This window comes from Sinocyclocheilus anshuiensis, unplaced genomic scaffold, assembly GCF_001515605.1.
Source record: "Sinocyclocheilus anshuiensis isolate Anshui unplaced genomic scaffold, SAMN03320099.WGS_v1.1 scaffold278, whole genome shotgun sequence".
NCBI lineage: Eukaryota > Metazoa > Chordata > Actinopteri > Cypriniformes > Cyprinidae > Sinocyclocheilus > Sinocyclocheilus anshuiensis.
The window spans coordinates 774,805-787,055 of record NW_015546072.1 but is presented as its reverse complement, the minus strand read 5'-3'; the positions used below and the strand labels follow the sequence as shown (position 1 = coordinate 787,055).

The following is a 12,251-nucleotide window of genomic DNA, read 5'->3' as shown; positions in this document are numbered from 1 at the left end:
CCCCCATACTATGGAAGTCAGTGGGGACCAGCAACTGTTTGGTTACCTACATTCTTCAAAATATCTTCTCATACAGGTTTGGAACAACATGCGAGTAAATGATAGGATTTTTCAGTTTGGGTTCACTATCCCTTTAAACAATGATTTTCCATGACTTTTTGTCTAGCAATTGATAGACAAGGGATACATAAAAATAGACAAGGGATGGATAAATAAATAAATAAATAAATAAATAAATATATGACAATTTAAAGCCCATTAAAAATTCATAGTTGAGAAAAATCTACATCCAATGTCCACTTTTCCATGATTTTGTAAAATCTGTATTTACTTTCTATTGCCGTGGGAATGATGTGTAAAAAAAAAGATTTTTTTATTATTATTATTATAATATATATATATATATATATTTTTTTTTTATAATTTGTCACATGGGAGGACCATCAGGCAAAATGATTAAAAATATTGAATTAAATCAATTATACATGAATTTATATTTTAAGCTAGAATCTTGATTTCTATAAAAAATAAAGCTCATTTATGGACATAAGTCAACTATCTAAACTGAATCTACATGATCATCTGTGAATAAGATGCCAAATGGCAGGGATCAGTCCTCAGGTTGAGTGTGTGTGCACCTCCATGTCTTATGAGGGATCTCGTCGGCTGTCTGTTTCCCAGACACATCACAATTCTAATTTCATGGAAAAAAAAGAGCATCTTTTCTTGACCTCTTTTCATGCATTGGTATAGGGCCAATCTCAGTCAGCAAGAAGAAAAATGAGAGAGAAAAAAAAAACACATTCTCACCGGGACCAAACAATCCCAATCTAATTTACTTTTTGAGGCCAGAATATCTACATGAGCTAATAGGGAATGAATCAAATTAACTATAATTAGTCAAAATGGAGAAGCGAGAGAGAGAGAGAGAGAGAGAGTGACAGTAAGGCGTGTGGGAAACCAGGAGCCCGTCTCATTTTGTCTCTCCTCAAGTCCCTCCCCGTCGTCAAGCCATCCCACGCTTACCGCATTGACACATGTCGCGCTTGCTTCAAAGCTCGCAAACATCGATTGCATGTGGCACGCAAACAGCCAGGCGTGCCAAAACATTTCTGTTCTGACAGATTTCCCCCGTGAAAAACCAGCATGTGAATTTCATGAGAGCCGCAGACCTGACTTGTCTAATCTCTTCAGGAGGATGCTAACAGCGTCATCCACGCCGATGGGTTATTCCTGCAGATGGATGGTTTTTATGTAGGAAAGAACGTAAAAAAGCTTGAACCCTGAATGCCAGAAGACGACACTATGTGTGTGTGGTAGAACTCGACTGTTAAGCCACAGGAGAGGCCTGGATTTAACAGATTTCTACAAAGCACTTGTTTGTTTACACATGTAATGCCGCTGTAATCTGACTTTCTGCCGCTTTCACTCATCAGTTTGTTTATACTGACATCACACATGGAAACAGAAACTGTTTTCTCCTTATTTATTCCAGTAAGAGAGGCACTTCCATATGACTCCATAAATTCAGCATTCTCAAAGGAATCGGAATCTGAACATGTTTTGAAGTAATACGGTATAATATGGTATTCAATATGAGTCAGGCTCCCATAGAAGGGCCTGTTTGATTGTGACTGGATAAGAGACTCGTGAGAGACTGAACCAGGAGGAACAAGTGAACTCATCACTTTTTTGAAATTCAACAGCTTCTTTAAAGTTGCAGTTGAAGGGTTTACGTTTATGCGAGCGCGACTGTGTGCATGCGCTCTCATGTTTTCAGCCCTCTTATGTGAAGAAGATCTGTATTCACAGTATGAATCTTCATGCATCGAGTGTGTATATACGTGTTTGTATGCGTTGTTTTCTGAAGGTCTGATCTCAGAATGTATATACGTGTATGTTGGGCACTCACCGCCGCGCCTTAGCAGCATCTTGGCGATGTGCGTGTGTTAGTTCAGAAGGGCATCGTGTAGCGGACTGACTCCCTGGACCTGACTGCCCAGCTGCAGGTTGGGGCAGTGCTGGAGCAGGGCCTTCACACACTCTGTGCTGCCATGGTTACAGGCTTCATGAAGGGGCGTCCAACCAGCGTGATCTACAAACAGTGACGCAAAAAAAATAGTGTGAAGATTTTGGTGCCTACATACATTGACAAGGTCAAGCTTGACAAATGATAAATTAAACAAAAAAACTATACATACATAACATTTTACGCATATTATGTCCTTTATTAAAAACTATTCGCTGATGTCAGAAAGCAAATAAATCGGTATAATTGGCACATGCATAATAGGTACTTTTAATTCTTGCCATATAATTGTATATTAATAAGAATTTAAATTAATTGTCAGAATATATCATAACAAAATGCCTCATCATAAAAGGTACTGCTTCTCTTCATAGTGTTTTTCTAAAATTAAAAACCAACTATTCGCTATTACATTGCTACATTAATGGAAAGTAAATTATTAAACTTTTTTTTGTCCAGTATATTATAAAATATAGAATGCATTTGTTGAAATTAGAGTTATGATAACAATAAAGGTAAACAAAACATCAACTATTTGAATTTATTTTAGCAAATCGGCCTCAATTGTAAACATTTCTGTACGTTATACCATAATTGCGTAAACAAATTGACTGAAAAAAAGTTTTCATATAAATCCTGTCTTAAAACTCCCAATGCTGTTTATTTTTGTGAAAAAAACAAACAAAAACAAAATGCAACATTGTTAAATAAAAAATACTGCATTTTTTTAAACGAAGAGGCCTCAAACACAAACATTTCTGTACATCATTACATAACAGGACAAACATTACTGATTCTAAAATGCAATTGTTTGCTAGTAATTTTCATACAAATTCAATTTTAAGATTCGCACTGTAGTCTTTTCAAGTGAAATAAAACTACAAAAATAGCGGAACATATAAATACATATTTTTTTAGCAAAGAGGCCTCAATCATAAACAATCTGTATGTCATTACATAATTGTGCAAACATACTCATTCTAAAATGCCATTTTCAAAGAAATCCCTTTTTGAGTGAAAGAAACCTTACAACAAAACAAAAACAGCACAACATTGTATAAAACAATACAAGCGGAATTTTCATCAAGGTATATGGCAAAAATAACCACGATTACATTAAGATTTCAAAACAAGATCGGAAAGCGAAAGGCATGCACAAAATTTGCTTGATGCCACGATAGTAAACCGAGCCTAAAACAGTGTCCGAGCCTACCAGACACACCCTTACATTTGATCTAAAACGTTAGACGTGTGACGTACGCTTTCCTTTATATGAATTAACTGTTTAGCACACAAAAAAGTAAAACAGAAGAAATGGGACGATTCTACTGAGGGCAGGGGAGGAATATAGAAACCTACCTTTAATGTTGACGTCCGTTACAGGCACGCTGAGGATACGAAGCAACGTCTCCACCTGGTTCCTCTTGCAGGCTCGATGAAGGAGTGTCTCGCCTACACATGGATGGAGAAGAGAGAAAGAGAGAGAGAGAGAAAGGGCAAGTGAATAAAAGAAGTGGGCAACATCCAAAATCAGGGTGCGTCCTGCCAACTGCCCTCACAGTCCCGTAACCGCTTATTTAACGTTTTCTGTGCTCAACATTAAAACGACTAAACGGGCACACACCGAAACGACATGGAAAATGTAAAAATTAAACAGATACAAGGGGCTGACCCTGAAAAAAAAAAAGCTAGAGATTTTTGGGGGGGAGAGGGACAGGAAGCGGAGAGAGAGAGAGCAAAGAAAGGCACTCATCCGTTCTCTTTGTCGCTATTCCCCTTTTTTCCGGACAGTGGGAATTCTTTACTTACACTAGCACCCCAAGTTGAAGGCGATTGTGGGAAAAGGCTTCCTGGCAGTCCGGTATTGTTCAGCCGGGGAAAGTTATGGTACAGAGCCCATACACAAAGCCTCTGACGGAATTTTTCAAACAACCAGAGTTCAAAAGCTCCACTGGGCAGTACGAATGGGAACACGTGATTCTCACTTTTGCAAACTACAACAGCTAGACACAAAAGCCTCCAAGGACTTTTATTTACAGTTTCCTTCTGCCTGCTTCCTTTGTAAGGCAGCCTTCATCCCTCGCTCTCCCGATACAATATCAAATCAACAATATATTAGAGGGTGGGCTGCTTCCTTTTTTCATGTGTGGCTGAACTTCACAAGAAAGTAAAAGGCCAAACATGAGTGCCTCTGCGGCTGCCATTATAATGCCGCTGTGCAAAGCTGCTAATAAATGCTTTACTGGGTCTCACCAGGGTGCCCATTTCTCTGCAGCCTTGGCCGGCTAGATAAAACCCGGCGTGCTAAAAGAGCCAAAGTGGAGAGAGGCAGCGGGGAAGAGGAGGGGGAAATAAAGCAGACAGTCTTCTTTCTTCTTGTGGCAGGGAAAAAGGGAGAAGCTGCATCCTCTTTCACATCAATACATTGGGTGCGTTTTCAAGAAGCCCCTTTAAGCCAGATCAAACAGAGAAAATTAGGTTAGAAGAAAACGTAAATGACCAGATAAGGCTGATATGACTGTGACTACAGAGTGACGTCTGTCATGGTATAAAGAAGAAAGATGCGGAAGTCGTGGAATCATGGGCACTGGAGACTTGCTATACCCATTTTGGACTGATGGACTCCAAGAACAAAACCAAATGTTGTAAAACAAAGTTTATTTGTTCTACAAAAATTCACATTTTTTTTCTCCCAAGAATCCTGCTGACAAAGATGGATTCTTTTAACTTTCAATTAAATTCAAAGATGTCTAGAAATAACTAGAAATTTTTCTATCATTTTTCATCATGCGGTAACAGTGCATAGTGACACAGATGTTTGAAGTCACAAAACCAGAGACTCTCTCCTAAAAATCTGATCATAAGTGGTTACAGAAAACCCATCTGAGACACAGTGTGTTGGGAGACCACTAGTCGTCGGATCACCAGAGACGGATATTAGTATCAGGTGTAAACAGGTTCTGACAAACAACACATGAACAGAATGTTTCAGACTAAGCTAAATCAATGACAGAACTTCAAAAACTAAGATGAAAGAAATATATAAATACATAGCACATATCTATAATAATAACCTCTCTCTGTTTCAAAGGAAGGAACAACAGGGTAGGCAACAACAAGCACCTAACTCACGTGTCAATGTACATGAAAGCAAGATCACAAAGACTCGCAACCCAAAATCAACGAAAATAATTAGCAGGGTATTATGAAGAAATAAAACAGAATGCAATAAAAGTATGACTTAATGAGTGCCTCAGCACCATGGCAAGTTCTGGCTCGCACTAGCCCTTTTTTCACACCCTAATAGGCCCTAAAACCCAGTGATTAAACATTTCTTAACTCCCCATGTGTACACGGTCTCAGAAATGCCAGGCCCAATCTTCCCTCTGTTAAATCACTTTAATGGCTCCAATTTGGACACAACGCTTCCATTATAGGCGTAATTGCATACTCAGCATTTACAAGCTCGAAGAGGATAAATCCATCCTGTCCTTTTCTGTAAATTGTGAAATGTGTGTAGCATTTGCGGTTGTTGTTTTTATTTATTTTTTTCTTGTAGAGAGTACTTTCTTGCGTGGTTTGTGACGTCTGGCATGACAGCTCTGGTGCAGGTTGGCTAATGGTTTAAATAACGGGCTATTTGTCACAAAAGTGCATTTTGAACACTGTGATGACAGGATGCATTTTCAATTTGACCACTTAAGTTTAAGCAACATCCTTTAGTTTTAGGAGTTATAAGAGGTTTAGTTTATGGGATTGTGAACAAGAACTGAAAGAGGCCAATAATAACTGGGTCAAAGATATTTATTTTAGTTTTACACACCACTTGCAGTTGCTAATCTTTTTTTTAATTTATTTTGTGCTAAGTTTGTGCATCAAAAATGGCATTTTTTATTTATCACTGCCCTGAGCTCTGTAACGTGATACATTTTTAAATAATACAATATAACAACTCAATTAACACGAATGTACTTTTGTCCTTTTTGAAATGTCCTGGTTTAAGATTCATCTTTGCCATTCTAGTGAGGGACTCATTCATAAAAGGCTGCAAGAGTTCACTGATTCTCAGTAGGGCTACACAACATATTAAGAACCAATAGAGCTTGTGGGTGAACAGATAGGATCTGTCATGTATGCTAACATCAGCACATCATGAAACTGCTCATAAATATGGTTAAATTAAGACTTTATACATAGCCAGAGAACTGGAGTGCTCCAATTGCCCCAATTGCTATTATTGTTATGTCAATTTATTTATGACAATTAAAGTTATCACTTTGTATTTTGTAAAAAACGCTGGCCACTAAACAAAGTTTCCCAATTAACCACAATTAAAAATGCACTGTTATAAAACAACAAAACTATTTAACATAGCTCAAACACAGCAAAACATTTTACAAAAAGTATCATGTGTTTACAGATTTTAGTTCTGATTGGTATTATATTTTGTATATAATACATTGAAATTCCTACATTGTAGCTAAGAATAAAGTGTCCAAAACTGTATGTAAACATCTGTTATGCCAGTTCTTTAAAGAGTAAGAATGCATTATAAGCAAATGTAATGGCTAAACATCCTAAAGATCCTACAAAGGGCACAACTGAATATACATATTATAAAGAAAGAAATCATCCTGATATCACAATCTGTGCTTTACCCCAAAATCATTACCAATGTGCTTATAGCATAATTAACTGTAGCCATAAGCCACAATGAAGCGTATTGAGCAGACAGACAGCTCAGCGTGACGTTAACAAGGCACCATGGACCTGCACACCTTGTGAAAAACATTGCAGCGTCTACCTACAGAAATCTACAGCTGAGAGCCTGCGGATGCTTCATCAAAAATTGATGCGCTACACATCAGTATAGGGAGCACGTAGTGCAAAAACAACACAAGGCAGGGAGCAGCAGCCTTGAGTCTCCTGAAAGCAGGGCTGTCTCTCTCTCCTTGCCCTCCCCCGCTCCCTGCTCTGGCGTGGGGGTCTTTCTGATCAGGTGGAAGGGGAAAGATGAGCGTTGACACCTTGGTGGGTTCACACGGAGTGCCAACCTTCTTATTACAGAAACTTCCAGGCCTGGCTACCTGTGTCTTTCTCTCGCTCGCTCCCTCTTCCCCTCTCCTTCCTCACAGCAGAATCCTAATTGCAGTGTTTAATATTCTTAAACGGGGGATCTGACAAGCATTATGTTTGTGTGTGTGTTGCCTGATTTTTATGTATTTTCCACCTCTTCCTCACCAAAGGATGGAGGGAGCGTAAAAAGCATGTGGAATGTAAATGCTGTTGCCTGAGGTTATAAAGAGAGGCTCTGTTGAGAGCTTTTGACCTAGCTGAATGCACTACAGAACTGATATAGACAGATAGAAAGATAGATAAATGACCGACAGACAGACAGATAGATAAAACGACTGACAGATAGATAAAACGACAGATAGATAGAAAATGACAGATAGAACTATATAAATGACAGAAAGAACAATAGATAGATAGATTAGTCATGTCAATATAGCAATTTTGAATTGGAATTTGACAGACATAAATATAAAATGACAGACAGACAGACAAACAATGACAGAAAGAGAAAGAATAATAGACAGAATGATAGAACAATAGATAGATAGACAGACAGAGAGACAGACAGACAGACAGATCATAGTTTTTTTTGAGTGATAATGAATGAATGCTCTGCGTCTCTATGGCATGCAAGCAGACACTAACTCGTAGCAGCTCTTACCTGCAGCATTGACTCTGTGGTAACCTCTCGGGACAGTCTCTCGCCCTGAATCTGAGCCGCCTGCTGAGTCTTTCACAGCTCTGAAAAGAACACACAGTAACATTTAACAGACAGATTGAGACATCAAGCCATGTGTTTTTGAAGGGACAATAGTTCACAGAGCTTGTGGGTGAATAGATAGGATCCGTCATGTATGCCAACATCAGCACATCATGAAACTGCTCATAAATATGGTTAAATTAAGAATTTATCCATAGCCAGAGGACTGGAGTGCTGGAAAAAAGCCTGCAATATTTAAAACTTCCAAGACAAATCTCTCTTAAAACACAGAGCGGTGAGATGTTACCATAAAGTTCACTAAATACTTCCCACCTTATGCCACTGCTTGTGTCTACAAACATCATTATATCACTGTCACGACATTTTCACACTACCGCAGCATGGAGTTGAGGGACTGGCATCTAAGTGCATCGCCTGTAGCAACTATCAGCCAGCCTGAACGCTAGCTGTACTTACTGAATCGTTTTATCTGAGGAGACAGCTATCCAACCTCCCCCCCTGGGAGCTCTTCCAGGATGCAGTCCCTGGCCAGTGTTTAAGAAACTGTCACTAAATGGCACTATAAGAGCTACAGTGATGTAGGCAGGATTGCAGCTGATGTTCTGGTTGGGTGAAGTGTGTTGGCGGTCTGCTCAAGTGTTGACTAAGACACATAGCTGAAAAAAGACAATCTCAGACTGATGGAGGGATAGAAATAGAGGGATGGTCACACATGCAAAAGAAAATCAATCAATCAATCAATCAATCAATCAATCAACCAATCAATCGTCTATCTATCTATCTATTAGAGATTAAGGTGGATTTCAACTGTATGATAGGTATTAACTTATTTTTCTTTATTAAAGGGGCCATATGATGCTATTTTAAAGATCATTATTTTGTGTATTTGGTGTAACAGAATATGTTGACATGCTTTAATGTTCAATACTGTACATTATTGGTCCATACTGTACATTATTGTAGGTCCTCTATGCCCCGCCTCTCTCAAACACGTCGTTTTCAACAAAGCCCCTTCCTTTGACAAGCGCAGTCTGCTCTGATTGGCCAGCTGACCCAGTGCATTGTGATTGGCCGAACACCACAAGCACGCGTCGGAAATGTAACGCCCCTTACCATAATCTCGAGCTTCAAGCTTTCAAAATAAATATCAAGACAGTTAATAATGTCGTTCTTAACCAATGATTCCTAATTGCATCTACTTCCGGAAGGCCAAATAAAGTGCTTTTGCTTTCGCACTGAAACACACACCGTCTCCCTGACATGGCTGCATCAACACTACTGCTGTTCCTGAAACCACGCCTTCTTTCTTTGCGTGCACATTTGGGCGGCATTATGCTAATATTTCCACATAGTGACGTAGATATGTGGGGGCGTGTTAGAACAAGGCGTTTTAGGCAGGCGTGGTTGACTCTTAACTTTTATAAAGAACATCTCTTTGGATTTGAGACTTTAGTCTTTGCAACTTTACAGATCTTCTTTATGCACCAAGAGCTTGTAACACTTCAAAGAGAAAGGAAAACTTGAAATCGCATCATATGACCCCTTTAATAGATTAAAATTATTATACTTTATAATGCAAAAATGTCTCCAATAACCCCCTCAATGCTGGCTTACAGGCAAAATACTTTAATCTAGCTGATGCAATATTTTAGAGCACAGCAAAACCATAAAAAAAAAAATCATATTCACTACAGAAAATGTCATGACTTTTCCAGACCTGGAAATCACAACTTTAAAAATTCCCTGATATATTCAGACTTTCCTGAAAGAATAGACTTTGTAATAGTGCTTATGATAAGCACTAACTTTGTAATAGTGCTTATGATTTTCAAAACTTACAATTAAATAAATAAATCTTCATCAGTTATACTTAACACTGTGTAGCTCTTACAAAGAAAAAACAAGAAGCTTAAAGAAGCTAAATGTATGATAATTTATCAGATTTTACTTATGATTAAAGATGTTACTAAAACTACTACCTACATAGACAAAAGATGTCCAGAATTGTTGCCAAGATGGTCACAGAGTGGACTGACTTGCCCAAATTACAGATAAGGAAATGTAGCTGCAATATGAGGGTGAGTGCCGAGTATTTTCTAATAAATTCTTGCAAGGGTTTGATTGATTGAAGAAGATGCTCAAAAAATACATTTTAAAATATACCGCAAATAGCTAGAGAAGAATACTAGAGTCAGGCTGTAAGAGGCCTTAAAGGACAGTGCTATCAGAGGAATAAAGGCTCTTGCTTCCTTTTTCAGCAAGAGTGTTTTGTTCCCTAGTAATTGGATTGTTCAGAACCAAGGCACAATCTAACACACCAGAACAGTACAAACATCCACATTCTCACAGACACATGGTCATTTAGTTTCCTATTAGTGAGGAGTAAACATCATTGTGTGCAGTGTTCAAGTCTGTGAGTGAGGACACAATGTTCTTCCTGTGCCCACTGCTGTCCTAAAATATTCAGAAAGAAAGGGCTGAATGTTACAAGCAAATCAGTAGCCAAACGTTTTCTATACGCCATTGTCTTACAGCAATAATGTGTTTATGAATTTACAGCTGTATTATTCCAAGCTATCATGCCAAAGTAGACACCTAACAAAGTAACACATTTTGTAAAAGCAACAAAAAGTAACTTAAATGAAAATTTGTTCAATTAAGAATTATATAATTATTATTATTATTTCCCAGAAATATAAACATAAGTAGTTTTTTAACTGGTATATTGTAGAAAAGAAATGTGTTGATGTATGTATTAATATCATTCATAGTATTTAATTAACTTTATTTTTTCATTTTAATTTTAGTTAACATTTTTATAATTGTAGTTATATGCTTGTCATTTTTTATTAGTTTTTTGTATAAATATAAAAATAAATATAAAGACATTAAAAAAGGCAGATAAGCAGCAGTTGATTGAGCTGGTAGGAGAGACACACAGCCCCAATTACCCTTATGTCACCACTAGTAACAGGGCTGGTGGTCTGCTGCCATCACAGGTTGCCCCAACAGAGAAGGACAGCACCCTGTCTCTCTCCATTAGTCATCTTAAACCCCTCTAATGCCCCATAATGGCAGAAAATTGTCCAATTAAAGGCACCTACTGCACTCTCTGCCTCTGTCATACACGTATGGATGCTGACATAAAGAGGCTCTTATAGTGTTGTAAGTGGAGAGTGGTTATCTCAAAATGTGCTCTGATGGCACAAAGATGTAAAAAATGACACCTATTAATTCTTGTGATTTTACAGAGAAACATCTTACAAAAGTAAACACTAGTACCAGGTCTATTCATCGAAAATATACAAATATTTTTAAAAAGTCAACGTATTTTTGCTTTTCTCCTGTGCTCTGTGATCTGCAGTGTCAGTATGGAGGACAATAGCAAGAGCAGATAGATGTGGCAGAGTTGAAACTCACTCTGAGCCTGGCACATGGGTGGCACAACTAGTAGAGGGTTGATTCATCTCTATTCTGTCAGTCTGTCCCTTCAGGGTTTGGACTGGTTCTTGATCACACAAGATCCCCAGAGCTTTGAGGTAGGTTGAGACCTGGCAAGAGACAAGCAAAATAAATCTTAACATTTTTTTCTCACTATTTTTCCTCCATCTCTCACTGAATGTTCTATTCACTGTATTATGTTGTGTTGTATGATGAATGCAGACTTCTGGGAAGGCAATTTGCTACAAATGAAAGTGTAGTTGCTATAAATCTTGATGTTTATGTTAACAGACATGTACACAAGTTAAAACTCACAATTGGGAGCAGGCAGAGTGGTTCAGAGCTGAGGATCAGGCCCCTGCTGCAGCAGATGTTTGTCTATGTCTATAGATGTGAACATCCGGAGTCTTGCACAGCAAAGGGCTGGAATCACTTCCTTCAGCATGTCACATGGTAGGTCTAAAGGAGGAGACAGGAAGGTAATTAAAGCCATTAAGCTATTTAAATCTTTAATGTACATTCCCTCAAAAAAATTATACATATATAATTATCTATATAGATATAGATAATAGATACAGCCTTGATGAGCATAAGACATTTCTTTAAAAAACATAAAAAATCGTACTGATCCCAAACTTTTGAACAGCAGTTTATATATATACAGTGGGTACGGAATGCATTCAGACCCCCTTAAATTTTTCACTCTTTGTTATATTGGTCAACGATTCTGTGTTTTTCTGTCAATGTGGGGTGCTGTGTGTACATTAATGAGGAAAAAAAATTAACTTAAATGATTTTAGCAAATGGCTGCAATATAACAAAGAGCGAAAACTTTAAGGGGGTCTGAATACTTTCCGTACCCACTGTATATAGACCTGTGATACTTCTTTGATGAATAAAAAGTTCAAAAGAACAGTGTTTATTCAAAATAGAAATTTTGTGTTACAATATACACTACTATTCAAAAGTTTGGGGTCAGTAAAT

At 37.9% G+C, this 12,251-nt stretch overlaps 1 pseudogene; it reads right to left on the bottom strand.

Moving 5' to 3' along the window:
* Positions 1-12,251, bottom strand: part of LOC107699676 (SMC5-SMC6 complex localization factor protein 1-like) — a 29,766-nt pseudogene that overhangs the window by 9,836 nt on the left and 7,679 nt on the right.